Genomic DNA, 13,417 nt, shown 5'->3' with positions numbered 1-13,417 from the left:
ATGTTGGCAGCATAGAATATTTACTAAGATACATGAGTGTGATGAAAGTCAAAGAATACTAAGAAATAGGGAGATAAGGAAAGTCTTTTAGTGTCAGGTGGTGCAAGAGATGAGTTTTGAAGGATGGAAAGTTTTATAAAAGCTCCAGATGAGAAGGAATGCATTCTGAAAACATCGGACAGCCACAGAAATGAGAGATGGGGCACTGAGTTTGGGCAATTGTTAGTAGACCTATTTGCCTGGAACACAGAATTCTCAAAGGAGTGTAATGTGAAATGTTTGGAAAGGTAAAGGTGTAGCCGTACTATGAGGGAGATTCAATGTCAAAGTGAAGAGTTTTTTATTTTATTGAGTGGGCAATGAGGATCTCCTAAAGCTTCCTATGTGAGGGAGTGATGTGGTCATAGGGTCATAAATTTAGAGATGGAACCTTCAAGTTACAACCTGTAAGTCTAGTGTAGTGGGGATATAGGACTGAATGGAGGCTATGTGAATGGATAGAAGAAGACAAAAATAATAATACTATATATAATACATATAATGTATACATGCACATATATATGTCAAACTAATGTTTGTATAGCATTTTAGGGCTTGCAACATGGTTTATACATGTTAGTACATTTGACCCTCACAGCAACCCTGGGAGGTAGGTGCTATTATTATCCTCATTTTCAGATTAGGAAACTGAGGTATGGAGAGAGTTAAGCGACTTGCCCAAGCCAGCAAGCGTCTGAGGCAAGATTTGTACTGAGTTCTTCCTGACTCCAAGTCCTGTAAGTTATCCATCATGTCTCTCAGCAGTGTATGAGCTATGTTGGGGAGGTGGAGTAGATCAGACTTGGCAATTGATTGAATGTGGGGGGGTTGAAGGATTGGGAAGAGTTGGAGAATGAGTCTAAGAACATGAGCTTGGGTGACTAGAAGAATGGTGGTACTCTCAACAGAAAAATGGAATGTTGGAGGAAAGTCAAGTTTGGGAGAAGGGGATGTGGTAGCTATGAATTCTATTTGAGAAAGAAAGGAGGGAAAATTGACCATATGATTTCCTCCCTGGGGTTGCTCCCCAGCACATATAGCAGTGGTCCCTAAGTCATGGATCCAGAAGCAGAGGAGACAGCAGTAATTCTTGGGCCAGGGTGATGCAGGGGACAGAAAGCTATACCTGGAGTTAGTAAGACCTGAGTTCAAATTTGCCTTCAGACACTTACTATGTGTGTGACTCTGAGAAAGTCTCTTTACCTGTCAGGTTCAGTTTCCTTCACTGTCACATGGGAATAATAATAGCAAGCCTGGTGATGAAGTATAGTGATGATTCCACCTGTCTCATCCTGAGTATGCTATCCTCCTTAATTTTTAGAAAGCTTTTTTTCTATTATTCATGTTCCCTGGCCCCGTTACCCCACTGGTGACATGTCAGCAGCCACAGCAGGCCTTTTGTCTGAAAACCGTATGGAAACCCAAGTCTCAATTGGCTCTGGGCCTATAACCTAAGGGCCATTGTTGGTTAGGACCACCATCCACAGCATGCTGCTCCATAGACCAGTGGGATCAAAGAAATCTAAATGGGCTTCTAGCTGTGGCTGTGCCTGTTTACACCTTCCTATGCTCCTCCTGCCAGGGAATTATCCTGGTGTTGCTGAATGCCTTTCACCCAGAATTCACCCTATGTTTGCATGACAGTCACATGCATTCCCCACACATGTGCCTCTCGCTCATGATCTCCATGTGTTCCTACTCTTTCTACTGATTATATTTCTATATACCCGCATATGCATATACACACACATAGATATACACATAGCACACACATATATGTATATGTGCATTCGTGCACACATATATTTGTGGGAGAATGGACCCAAGGTTAATGGAGGGATCACTCTATTATTACTTTGCTTACATTTTTCCCTTAAATGTTTTTGTTCTAGCTGACAGAAAGAAAAGTAAACATGTCACTGCAAGTTCATGAACTCTGGTTTTTGGGTGGATGTGGACTCAGAGCATGCTGTGTATTTGGGATACTTATTTTGACACCTCCATCAATAAGGGAAAGGTGCCTCTGGTACTATATAAGATGTATCTGTTCCCTCTGTTTTCCCAAGGTCAAAAGTAGCTGGGGATGGAGGTGCATCCTGAAAATTGTGTGTGGGGCAAGTGTATGAGGCAAGAGGTGCTGGGGCATCTCAGGATGGAACATGAATGGGCCTAATCTGGAGAGCCTCAGTCTTCCTCTGTTGCCCTGAGGGAATTCAGTGAAAAACTGTGTTAAATTCTCCTTTGTATGTATGCATATATTTTTGTGTGTGTGTGAGAAATTCATTCATCCAGTATGATTGTTTCTATGTATATTTGTGTATCTGAGTGTCTGTATGTGCATTTTTGTGTTTCTCTGAGTGTTTCTGAATGAATGTATGCATGTGTGTATGTGTGTGTGTGTTTATCTGAGTTTGTGTGTGTGTGTGTGTGTGTGTGTGTGTATGAGAGTGAGAGAAAAAGAGAGAGAGAGAGAGAGAGAGAAAAAGAGAGAGAGAAAGAGAGAGAATGAGAGAGAGAGAGAGAGAGAGAGAGAGAGAGAGAGAGAGAGAGAGAGAGAGAGACACCATCTGTGAAAAGAGGCTCTTGCAGATTTCTGTCAGTTAGAAGGCAGGGTCCTGACTCTGAAGCTGGGGCAGGGGAGTGGTGATAACTAGCTCCTTCCTAGAGCTGGAGTGACTGCTTTTTTGCCTTGTTCATGTTCCTAGTGCTCACTACAGTGCCTGAAACATATAGATTTTTATTAAATTATTAAATATTAAGTAGACATTTAATAAATGCTAATGTAATAAATGCTAATTGGCTTAGAGAATGCTTTGCTACTAGAGAAGAGTTGCTATAGATATTTTGACCTATAGGGAGGCCCACATATATAATGAGACTGGATCTCCATTTCTCTGAAATATGACCCCCTTTGTGAAAAGAGGGGCAGAATCCTGCCTGGGCAGGCTTTTTCATGTGCACAGTTAGAGTACATCTTCACTTCCCTGGGCGTGGGGATTGGTCTCCATTTATCCTTTGGGGGGAACTGAGGGTCACAGAAGATCTACAACACAAATCTCAGACTTGAGAAAGGAGGATAGAGGAATCTCCACCCAGTATGGGACTGAAAGGATTACATAAAGGGGCACCTTCACCTTTGAAGTTGGTGTCCAAAACAGTAAGTTGATTTTCACAGATGATTAGACATGGAAAGAAGTCCAAAGGTCATGTGATCCAGCTCAGACCTGGGCTGGACTTTCCAGATGGTATTATAGGATTTGGTGCCATAAAAGAATTTAGAGATCTTCTAGTCCAAATGATGAAACTGAGGCCTAGAAAATTCACATAGCAGAAACAAGATTTGAATTCAAGCTCTCTCATTAAAAATTCTTTGATTTCATCATTAAAAGTCTTCATCCAGCCCTAGCTTGAAGATCTCAATTTGCTAACCATGTGGCAGCCCATCTGTATATTCATTAAATCTGGAATGGAGCTAGGAGATCATTTATTCCAACACCATTCCTTAGGTAGGAACCTTTCTCTACCTGACAAATGGACATTTGGTCTCTGCTTGGTGACCTCCAGTGATGAGAAACTTACTATCTTCCAAGGAAATATATTCAAGGATTCAGAGGCTAGAAAGGACCTTAGAAGTCACCTAGTCCAACCCTTATCCAAATCATGGGTTCTGTTTACAACAATCAAGACAAATAGTTGTCTATTTGAAGGTCTCAAGGATTTGAATATACAACGCGATTGTTGGATGACTCTCATTGTTAGGAAGTTTTCTGCCAGGAGTTCCTGCTCCACAGAGAGCTGAGCTGTTCAGGGATTGGAAAGAAAATTTTATGATTTTTCTAATGAGGAGCTGAGGGCATTCAGCCTCTAAGGCCCAGAAACTGTAAGTATTTCTCTTGTTCCCCTCATTGACCAGGCTCAGAAATCAATTGTTCCAGGCCAGGAGAGAGCCTACTTTTGCCTTCCAGAGACATTACTCACCATGTCTGAGGCCACTGCCTCACCTTTCTTTGGGGTGACTGCTGCTGCCTTCCTTGTCCTTCCTGCCAATGATCCAAGACAGCAAAAGAATCAGGCAAACTGGTTTTCTCTGTGATGTAAGTTCCATTGGGGAGCAGGTAGCACATGAGAAGAGGGGAAACAAAGGAAAAGGGATGGAGCCTGTTGTTCCTCCAAAATTCAGGGAGATTATTCCAAGTCCAGTCCTGACAAAATCGTGGCCCAACGCAGACCAGAGTCCAGCTCCATCTGACCTAGATCTGAGTCTAGCTGAAAGTTCAGACCCTAAGATGGAGCCCAGCCCTGAGTAGTGGTAGGTGGGAGGGTAGGGCGGTACAATGGGAAGAGTCCTGGACTGAGAGCCAAGTCCTAGCCCTACCACTGATTGGCTCTAGGACCTTAGACACATTGCTTCTCCTCTCTAGGCCTTAGTAGTAAATGAGGCCGATGCTTGCTCTATCACTGGAGTGCATTGCTGGGATTTAAAGGGACTTCGCAGAAGAACCAGATGAGACATTCAATTCCAAAAGCAATAGGTCTTTATGCTATACAGTGTTTCTGTAAGCATCAAATAAGACCATGTTTGTGGTAGCTTTAGTTAACCATATATAGTAACAGAAAATAGAAATTGTTGGAATTATTGTAATAGAAATCAGAGTCTAGCATGGCCCAGACCATCTTGGCCAGTTTCAGTCCAGACCCAGTCCAGGGCTCAGACCAATCAAATCTCAACTGTCCAAAACTGGATCCCTATAAGAACAGAGACATCACTCATATTTCCCCTAGTGGCAGAGTCCTATGGCCCTGGATAGGTCTTTCCATGCTGACCATATGTGCCTCCTCCAGAAACCTCTGTCTGTACAGAACTAGGACAATTCCTTCAGTCTGGTCTTCAAGTTGTCCTCAGGGTCTATCTTCAAACCAATTCAATTCAATCTCATTTAGCAACATTTATCAAACACCTATTACTTGTTAGGGACCTCTCTACATAGCACAACAAAAACCAGTTCCTGCCCTCAAGGAGCTGGAGAGATACTATATTTCTACTGGAGAGATACTATATTTTCAATCATCACATACAATTGGCATATGAATTGTAAGTCTTTAGCATGCTCTGTGGAGTTACCACATTTTGTTCTACTCAATGAGGGCAGTTCATTGTACTGGTTTCCACATCTCTTCAATTTACTCCTCTATTCTTTCTCCATTATCTTTCTTTATTTTTTCTCCTCCCCTGCCCCTTTTCTCCTTCAGTCTTTTCTCTTTCCTCTGCCTTTATGCTTTAGTTGAAAGTTAGACTAAATGATTTCTGAGATCCCTTTCAATTTTAATAATTTACAAGCTTCTGAATGAACTGCCTTGTCAGGTGTGATTTCCATCATTGGAGGTGTTTAGGCTGAAGCTTCATTCACATTTGTTGGAAATGTCACAGGGGATCTTTGCTTTAGGTGAGCTTGAACAGAACAGTCCCTCAGTATCTTCCAGCTTTGAGTTTCTATTCTTTTACATTATCTTTTCCATTTCACTTTCTTTAATTACACCTTTCCTCCTTACTCTCCCATTTCTCTCTGTGTCTATTTTACCTTTGTAAGAGAAACACCAGAATTAGCCCATCAAAATCATTGACTATTTCTAGAGTCCTACGGTGTACATGTTCCTTTAAATATTGGTACCAAATAATTTGATGGCATATAATATGGACATGGGGTGAACTAGTGGTTCTGAAGGTGTTCAGTTAGTCATTGGCATCATCCTCTCCCAGGGTAGAAAAACTGAGGACCAGTCTGAAGGTATACCAAAGTTTTTGGTGGGAGTGGTAGGGGTGGTATTCAGGAATAGGTGAAGGTGTTCACTTAGTCATTGGTGTCATCTATTCCCAAGGTGGAAAAGCTGAGGACCAGTCTGAAGCTTCACTAAATTCCTGTAGCTGGAGCACTTGTGGGCACTGGTGAGATCTCACTGTGAGTATCCCATTTATGTAGTTGAATGTAAAGGTGTATGATGTGGAAATCAAGCAGGTGGATGAGCTGGGAGGCCAGGGCAACTGGGGAAACACCAACATATGTATTGAAGTCGCTAAGTTTAATGGAAGAGTTTGGGCTGGAGAGGAAGATTGCAAGCCAAATACTGAAGATGCTCAGGGGGAGGGAAAACACTCACGAAGCTCACTTGAATATCTTTCTGGGCCTCTTGTGTGTGTGTGTGTGTGTGTGTGTGTGTGTGTGTGTGTGTGTGTATGTGTGTGAATACGAAGAGACACACCCAAATCAGTGAGGTTTTCCAAGTATTTGCCATTGTAGTCATGCCCTTTGAAAGCCCCTGAACTTCCCCTACTTTTGTACTCTTTACCAATAATGTCTGCTTTCTCTTTTCCCCTAAATCCCCCATTCCCTGCCTTCTGTATCCCCTCTAATGGTAGAACAATACAGTCTATCTTTCAGAGCTCGGAGTTGTCCCCTTATGACAGTGCTAACTGAGCTCAGTTCTCAGTAGTCCAGTGCCCCTGTCCATAGTGCTAACATATGGGATTTTAAAATAGAAAATGGTCAGAACTGGAAGGGGCCTTAGCTTTCATATGGTACGTAATGGGGAAACAGAAACAAAATGGTGAAGCGATTTTCCAAGGTCAAATAGATAATAATCTGGGAGGCTTTTGTCTTCCAGTCCTGACCTTTCTCTGTTAAGCTTTTCTCATGGACCAGTTCTCTGTCTCACCACCATTCTAGCTGAAACATTGGATCTGGCTAATTCTATAAGCACTTACATTTAATTCTAACTACTCTATCTATATTCCTTCTAGTAAATATATCACTCTGGTTTCCTTCCAACCTCCAGTTTCTTTAATCTCTATTATCTGTCATTATTACATTGGGATCAAGTTCCTCCCCTTGTTGTCTCTCCTCAGTATCCTCTATCCTTTTAAAAACCTGGTTGAGATCAATTTCAGGTGATATGTGTACTTGAATAGAAAGAATATTGAATCATTTTTCACTAACCTTTAACTGAATTGAACATTTCTTTCAATTATTTTAAAATGTTACTTTGAGAAGGGGTTCATGGGTTTCACTAGACTGCCAAAGGGGTCCAGGACACAGAAAGCTCAAATACCTCTGTCATAGACCTTTCTGCCATGTCCTCCTTGAACCACTTTCTTCTCATCTTTGGTCTTTTCATTTTGTTCACTACATCTTTGGCAGTCCTCTCCATGATAATCACTCCTTTGTTTCAGAAGGAAGAATTACCTTCCCAGTTCTACTTCTAATCTTCTCCTTTTACTGGTAAGGAGACCGAGGTCCTGAGAAGTTAATTGACTTAGAGTCACAAAGGGCAGCTCTGTGGTACAGCGGATAGAGTGTGAGGTAGGAGTCCAGAAGTCCAGAAGTCCAGAATAGTCATCTTAGTTAAATTCATATTCTGGCCTTAGACACTTAATAGCTGTGTGACCCTGGGACAATCATTTAACCTGTTTGCCTTAGATGGCTTAGTCCAGATGGGGTCATGATTGAAAACAACCGAACAACTTAAAAGGTCAAAAGGAAGGTAAGTTTATATTTGAAAATATGAGCTTCTACCATTAAATCACCAAATCAAAGCATCACAGAATTTTTAAAGTTGGAAGTGATGTCAGCGTTTTTCTAGTCTAACACACAACCCAAATCTATCCAAGAAGTGGTCATTTACCATCTGTTTGAAGACTTCCAGTGTGGGATTTTAGCTGGGTCTTTAGGCAGAGTGGAGGATGGAGAACATTCTAGGTATAGGGTATAGCTAGAGAAATACCACAGAATTGAGAGATGGAGTGTCTTGTTTGTGGAACAGCCAGTGTCACTGGATTGAAGAATACCTGAGGAGAAGTAAGGTGTAAGAAGATTGGAAAAAGGTATGTGTAAGGGAAGGGGGAGGGGTGTCTAGGTTATGGAGGGATTTGAATGCTGAACAGAGGATTTGTATTTGCCTCAGAGGCACCAGGTTGCCACTGGAGTTTATTAAGTGCGATTGGGGATTAGGAATTGAGTTGGGGTTAGGGTGTGCATGACTTGCTTGGACCTGTGTTTTAGGACAATCACTTTATTGGTTGCATGGAGGATAGATCAGAGTTGGGAGAGACAGGTAGTCAGAACCACCAGTAGGCTAATATAATATAACTGTTGTGAGCTGATTAGGGTCCTGCTTTAGAGTAATGACAGTGTCAGTGGTGGTGTCCAGTCATACAGATCTATATCTAGCCACTGGACCAAGATGACTCAGGAGGAGAAAGTGAAGCTGGAGACTTTGCACAGCCTTCCCACACTTAAATCCAATTCATTTGCATGTCATGGCATCACCTCCCTGATGTCATGGTCCTCTTTGAGAATTAAGGACAAACAACTAGTCCAGTGTGGAAAAATCCAGTATCTCTGCAAACAGCAAATTTTACATACTTATAGCTCTAATGGAGAATTTTTCCTGACAGCAAGCCTTAATCTGCCTTTCTTCGAAGTCTCCAAAGGGCTTCCCATTCTGCCCTCTGGGAGCAAAGAGATCATGTCTTATCCTTTCTCCTCCCAAAAGCCCTTCAAATACTTATCCCTCTTTGAGCCCCAGGAAAGGCACTCTGGCCACTCTCTACCTTATCAAGATCCTTTTTAAATGATGCTCATAGTTGACGCAATACTGAGGACATGCTGTGACCTGGAAAGAATATAGAAGGATTATCACTGCATTATTCTTGGAAGCTAGGCTTCTATTAGTGCAGCCCTACGTTGCTGTAGGGTTTTTTCTCTTGATTAATATTGTTGGTTTTTTCTTTTTTCTTTTCCCATTGGGTGGATGGGAGCAGAGTTTTCAAAGAGAGAAAATAAACGGTTATTAATTGAAAAAAAAACCTTTAAAAATAGATAAAACATTGTGTGTTTAGTCACTAGGTGGCCTCTATTTAGCTCCTACTGTACTATACTATACTTTATTATACTATGCTATATTATATATACTACATTGCTCCTGTATAGCCACTATATTGCTCCTATTCATCACAAAAAGGTGTTGTGGTGGGTATACTTCATTCATCCTGGCAGTGAAAGGCATCCATTTCCCCTGCCCTGAGGAAATTCTGAGGAAACACTGAGCTTTCTATGCCATGGAATAGATAACCTTCTATCCCACAGTTCTAGCTCTTCCTGTGGGGTAGCATTAACTTAATTTATAGGAGGTGTGGATTATTGGAATAATTAGAATCAATTCTTGAACATCAACCTCTTGAAAATTCCCCCTTTTCCTTGATCTCATGTCTCACTGAGCCTAGTCATGTGACTTTGGCATACTGAATCTAACTCAACAGATGAAGAGATGCACCAAACTTATCTTTATGTGATAATTTACTGTTAGAATAGAACTAATGAAAGCAAATAAACAATATATGATAATAAAACAATAAAATGTATAACACATGGCTGTACCAAGACAGCTTCTTCCAGACCCCAGTATTTCCCAGATACTACACCAGGTGTAAGCACCTAAAGCACAGGCATGACCATGTCATTGCACTCTCCCCCCCATCCCACTCCCACCTTAGTAAATTCCAGTGGCTCACTATTATTTCTAGAATTAAATATAAAATCCTTCGCTTGGCACAGGTAGGCACCTAATAAATGTTTGTTGACTAATTGAATGACCAGACATTTCAAAACCATGAATTCTGGTTTATTTATTAATTTATTTTGCTTAGTTCTAATGACTATAGGGTTGAGTGGGCAAAAGAGTATAGACAATGAAAGACACTTCAAAATTCATGCCTGACTCATGCGTCCAACAAGGCCATTCCATTAATCCCTTGGAATAATTAGGAATGCTCTAAGAACTTTGGATCTGGAATCTCTCCTAATTCCCCAAACCTCTCTTAGAGATTATTTGTAGAATGTTTTTATTTTATTTTTCTTAATTGCATGTAAAAACAAATTTTATCATTTGTTTTTTAAAATGATTTTTGGGTTCCAAATTCCCTCCCTCCCCCATCCTTGAGAAGACAAGCATTTTAGTATAGATTATACACGTGAAATCATGCAAAACATATTTCCATATTAGCCATGTTGCAAAAGAGAACACAGACAAAAAACAAACCGCAACCAAATAAGATAAAAAATGAAAGTAAAAAAGAGTGCTTTGATCTGTATTCAAATTTCTTCTGCTTTTTTTCTAGAAATTTATAGCATTTTATCATCATAAATTCTTAGAAATTCTCTTGGATCATTGTATTGTTGAGAATAGGAAAGTCATTCACAATGGGTCATTGTACAGTATTGTTGTTATTCTGTATGATGATCTCTTGGCTCTGCTCCCTTAATTTTGCATTAGTTCATATAAATCTCCCCAGGTTTTTTCTGAAACCATCTTGCTTATCATTTCTTATGGCACAATAGTATTTCATCACAATTATGCATCACAACTTGTTCATCCATTCCCCAGTTGATGGGCAGCCTTTCAATTTCCAATTTTTTACCACCACAAAAAGAGCTGCTACAAATATTTTTGTACCCATAGGACCTTTTCCTTTTTCTTTGATCTCTTTGAAATACAGACCAAGTAGTGGTATTACCTGGTCAAAGGGTATGCACAGTTTTTTAGCTCCTTGGGCAAAGTTGCAAATTGCTCTTCAAAATGGTTAGAGCAGTTCACAACTCCACTAAGAGTGTATTAGTGTCCCAGTTTCTCCACATTCATTCCAGCATTGGTTATTTTCCTTTTCTGTTATATTAGTCAATATGGTAGGTATAAGGTGGTAACTCAGGGTTGTTTAATTTGCCTTTCTCTAATCAATAATGACTAAGAACATTTTTTATATGACTATAAATAGTTGTGATTTCTTCTTCCGAAAACTGCTTGTTCATATCCTTTGACTATCAATTGGGGGAATGACTTGTATTCTTATGAATTTGACTCAGTTCTCTATATATTTGAAAAAATGAGGTCTCTATGAGAGAAACTTGTAAAATTTCCCCCCTTAGTTTCATGCTTTCCTTTGAATCTTGGTTGCATTGATTCTGTTTGTGCAAATCCTTTTTAATTTAGTGTAATCCAATTTATCCATTTCATATCCTGTAATGATTGTTTGTCTATTGTCTTTCCTTACCCATAGATCTGGCAGGTAAAGTATCCCATGCTCCCCTAATTAGCTTATGATATCACCCTTTTTTTTTCTAAATCATGTACCCATTTTGACCTTATTCTTTGTATATGGTGTGAGATAGTGGTCTATTCCTAGTTTCTGCCAAACTACTTTCAAGTTTTCCCAGCAGTATTTATCAAATAATGAATTCTTTCTCCTAAATCTTGGATCTTTGGGTTTATCAATCACTAGATTACTCTGGTCATTTACTACCATGTATCATGTTTCTAATCTCTTCCACTGATCCACTGCTCTATTTCTTAGCCAATACCAGATTATTTTGATGATTACTACTTTGTAATCTTTGTAGTAGTTTGAGATCTGGTACTGCTAGTCCACCTTCCTTCGCATTTTTCATTGATTTCATTGATATTCTTGACCTTTTGTTCTTTCAGATGAATTTTGTTATTATTTTTTCTAGCTCTATACAATTATAAGAGATTTTAAAAGATTTCTTAACTTCTGATGATGCTAGGGGTTTAGATAAGAGTGGTACTGGCTTTAATTAGGTATTGCAATATTAATCCTGAATACTAAGAACCATAAAAGAAATAAACTACTCTGAATTTTTATTTTTTGTCCTTCAAAGACATTTTTTATTGTTCTGCCACACTGTGGCAGAGAGAGGCACTGATTAATTCCAAGTGTAACCCGAGTTCCAAAGCTCATTGCAGTGGGACATTATCATGATTGATGGAGGTGAATGCTCTGCCTTACATGAGAGGCAGAGTAGAGTTAGTGAGAATGAGAAACTTTTGTCTTTGAATTCTCTAGGCTTCAAGTCACTCTGGGAACTTCTGTGTTCCAGCTTTGAGAGGGAAGATGGTTGAGAGCAACTTTACTTCAGAATACTGAAGGAAAAGTTTCTGGGAAGACATGATGGAGATTGCCAGCTCTTCTCATGTCTTCCCAGAGTCTTTTTCTCCAACAATGTGACATAGGGTTGATCTGAACCATCTTCCCTTTTGAAGCTGGAAGCCAGAATTGCCCAGAGTTGACTTGAAACCTAAAGAGGTTGAAGTTCTCTTGCCAACTTTATTCTGCTCCTCACACAGGGCAGGGCATTCATCTTTACCAAAAAGGAGATAGCCCTATACCAGTGGTCTTTGGAACTGGGTTTACATACGCAATTATATACTTCCATGAATATATCCATCCATCTATCCAACCATCCATCCATCCATCCATCCATCCATCCATCCATCCATCCATCCATCCATCTATCCATCCATCCATATATCCATCTATCTATCTATCTATCTATCTATCTATCTATCTATCTATCTGTCTGTCTCTGTCTATCTATCTATCTATCTATCTATCTATCTATCTATCTATCTATCTATCATCCCGTTGCATCCTGGGCCACCTTCAGTCCTCCTGATGAATATCAGGCCACTGGAACCAGGTGGCTCTGGAGGAGAAAGTGAGGCTGGTGACATTGTACAGCCCACCAGCGCTCAAATCAAAGTCAACTGCAAGTCATGTCATCATCTCCCTCATGTCATGGTCCTCTTCAAGAATGAAGGATAAACACAACAACAATATCTATTATCTGTTTGACCATTAAAAATTAGGCTAGGGATGGCACCTTTCTTGTACCCATCATCTTAGAAGGTTTCCTGCAGCACATAGAAGTTAATTGATTTTCCCAGGGTCCCAGAGCTAATGTCAGAAGCACATTAAAAAGAACTAAACTGTAAAATCAAGGGCATGTAAACTGGATCACAAGCAGTCATTAAAAATAATAAAAGAATATTCCATATAAGGAAAGAGATAGTAGCACATGTAGCTCCTAGCCTCATAGTCTTAGAGCTGGAGAGGATATAAGGGCCCATCTAATCCAAACTCCTCATTTTGCAAATGAACAAACTGTTTCCTAGATAGACTAAGTGACTCATCCTAGGTCTGAAAGGCAGTAAGTACAGAGTTGGGATTTTAGATCAGGTCTTCTGATTCCAAACCTAGTGCTCTGTCTATTGCACCTGCCTCTCACAGATAGGGTGGGTTACCATCTGATTAGAAGGAACCACCTGGTCCTACCCCTTTAGCAGATGAGGAAACTGAAGCTCAGAGAGTGGACATGATGTGTCCAAGGTTTCACAGTAATTGGCTGAGTTGGGACCTCAATTTGGAGGCTCCCTAATTAATGTCCTGGATTCTTTCCTCTATATGAAGAATGGATATATTTCTTATTTCATGTTCTTTCCTTATCTCTTTTTTGGCAGACACATTACCCAC

This window comes from Trichosurus vulpecula, chromosome 1 (assembly GCF_011100635.1).
Source record: "Trichosurus vulpecula isolate mTriVul1 chromosome 1, mTriVul1.pri, whole genome shotgun sequence".
Lineage (NCBI taxonomy): Eukaryota > Metazoa > Chordata > Mammalia > Diprotodontia > Phalangeridae > Trichosurus > Trichosurus vulpecula.
This window is presented reverse-complemented; position numbering follows the sequence as displayed.